At 41.6% G+C, this 2,761-nt stretch overlaps 1 pseudogene; it reads right to left on the bottom strand.

The window, feature by feature from the left end:
• Positions 1-1,908: 1,908 nt before the first annotated feature.
• LOC122455030 lies at positions 1,909-2,518 on the bottom strand (annotated as a pseudogene).
• Between the last annotated feature and the right edge of the window lie 243 nt (positions 2,519-2,761).

The following is a 2,761-nucleotide window of genomic DNA, read 5'->3' on the forward strand; positions in this document are numbered from 1 at the left end:
AACTTTAGCTTCTTCAGCATTACTGGTCTGGGCATTAGACTTGTATTACTGTGATAGTGAACAGTTTGCCTTGGAAACAAACAGAGATCATTCTGCTGTTTTTGAGATTGCACCCAAGTACTGCATTTTGGGCTCTTGTTGACTCTGAGGGCTGAGCCATTTCTTCTAAGGGATTCTTGCCCACAGTAGTAGATATAATGGTTATCTGAGTTAAATTCGCCCATTCCAGTCCATTTTAGTTCACTGATTCCTAAATTGTCGACGTTCACTCTTGCCATCTCCTGTTTGACCACTTCCAATTTGCCTTGATTCATGGACCTAACATTCCAGGTTCCTATGCAATATTGCTCTTTACAGCATCGGACCTTGCTTCTATCACCAGTCACATCCACAACTGGGCGTTGTTTTTGCTTTGGCTCTCTCTCTTCATTCTTTCTAGAGTTATTTCTCTACTCTTCTCCAGTAGCATAATAGGCACCTACTGACCTGGGGAGTTCATCTTTTAGTGTCATATCTTTTTTCCTTTTCATACTGTTCATGGGATTCTCAAGGCAAATATACTGGTTTCCCATTCCCTTCTCCAGTGGGCCACTTTTTGTCAGAACTCTCCACCATGATCTGTCTGTCTTGGGTGGCCCTACACAGCATGGTTCATAGTTTCATTGAGTTAGACAAGGCTGTGAGTCATGTGATCAGTTTGATTAGTTTTCTGTGATTGTGGTTTTCATTCTGTCTGCTGTCTGAGGGATAAAGATAAGAGGCTTATGGAAGCTTCCTGATGGGAGAGACTGACTGTGGGGGAAACTGGGTCTTGTTCTGATGGGCAGGGCCATGCTCAGTAAATCTTTTTTTCTCAAGGCACATTTAATTTAATATCAAGAGTGCAATACAAAAGACCCAAATACAATGAAGGAACACATTCCCCCATTATCCAACGACAGTGCTCTTTCAACATGTGCCTGTTGAATGGGATGGGGATTTAATAAATTTCACTGCTGAAAAAAAATAATGCAGTGAGTCTCATCACAGCCAGTATCATTATACGATCTAGCTGTGATATGAATGTTTATAATGCTTCAAACCATTTAAAACCTGAAGTTTGACCCCACACCTTCATGTTTGTGCAGTCCTCAGTAAGATTATCGTCCTCAGTATTAGCAACCATTCAAAGAACAACTCATTGAGTAAAACCACATAGGTTTAAGGCTCAGTCAAGTAACACAGAGCCCCAAACGAAATGGTTAAATAGATGAACTACTTGTACTGACATCTGTTATTTGATTCACTCATGACTATTAAGTTGGTTCTTAGCAAATAAATCCTTTAAAGGCAACATTCACCTCATTTAAGTGTGACCCAGAAGTTCAACAACAATCACGAAGTCCACAGTCTAATTGGAAAAACTGATATCCAGTGTCTCTAAGTCACTATGCTCAAGGTTAAGAGCAGTGCATATTCCATCTCTACGTTTACTGGAATTTTATTATATGTTCGACTCATGGTTTTAAATCTCTAGGTTTTCATTCCTCCAAACTGTCTGAAGACACAGTGTGGCACAGACTTAAGACTTCTGTTTCTCCCTCTTCTTCAAACAAATATTTCTCAAGTGTCTACATAGAAGGGGAATTTTTCAGAGGTGGCCACTTCTTCGGAATAGTCCACTGCCATCAGGCCTCTGAAGCAAGGGCAGTGGGGAGAGAAAAAAGCTGAAACACAAGGTTCATCTGGTAAGTTTTACATTAACCTTTACAAGTTGGATAGTATAAGAAAGTGGCTTTTTGGCTCAAAAAGTCTGAGTCTTGGTGTGGAAATGAGTATGTAGCTGTCCCACCAAAGCTTTCTTGCAGTGGGACTGTCAGGGAAGTCTTGACTGGGGAGTATGATTAGTTTACCTAACAGGCATAACTTTCAGGCACTCAGTTCATTTGGGGCTTGTTCCAGTTTTTCTTTAGTCTCTTCCAGGTCACTTTTCATTTTTAGGAATAAGAAGTTGATTGCTGGGTCCACCATTGTTGATCTCAGTTGGGCAATGCTAGGCTGCTGGACTTGCTTGAGGTAATGGATCTGAGTAGTACACTCTTGCATCGCTTGCTCCTTGGTTGCTAGACAAATTACAAGAATGTTTTCCCTGTGTGCAGATTCTTGCTGCTGTTGCTTTAGTTTTTCTTCAGATTCCCTTAAGCCAGTTACATCATTAGAGTTGAGATCTGTGTACTTGCCCTCCAAAGCTTGCACATACGCTTCATACTGTTTCCACCTTAGAATTTTTTTTTTCTGAGTTAGAAAATTGTAATTTATTGATGAAAGTGACAGTGAAGTTGCTCAGTCCTCTCCGACTCTTTGAGATACCCCATGGACACCAGGCTCCTCCGTCCATGGGATTTTCCAGGCAAGGGTACTGGAGTGGGTTGCCGTTTCCTTCTCCAGGTCCACCTTAGAATTAATTCAGCTCGTGCCAAACTTTGAAGTCTGTTTCACTCAGTCAAACCTTTTTGGGAAGAGGTTCTTCGTCAGTCATCTTGAATCCTCTTCGGACAGAGGCTGGCCTCCTTGTCCATCACCAACTCCCGGAGTTGAACTATAAAAGAAAGCTGAGGCCTGGCGTGCTGCAGTCCATGGGGTCACAAAGAGTCAGACACAACTGAGCAACTGAACAGAACTGAACTGATCTAATGTATACACAGGAATCTGCATCTGTAATAGATAATCCACAAGGATTATCTCCTGCCTTCCTTTTCTTCTTTCCTTCCATGCACATATA

Source organism: Cervus canadensis, chromosome 17 (assembly GCF_019320065.1).
Source record: "Cervus canadensis isolate Bull #8, Minnesota chromosome 17, ASM1932006v1, whole genome shotgun sequence".
Taxonomy (NCBI): domain Eukaryota; kingdom Metazoa; phylum Chordata; class Mammalia; order Artiodactyla; family Cervidae; genus Cervus; species Cervus canadensis.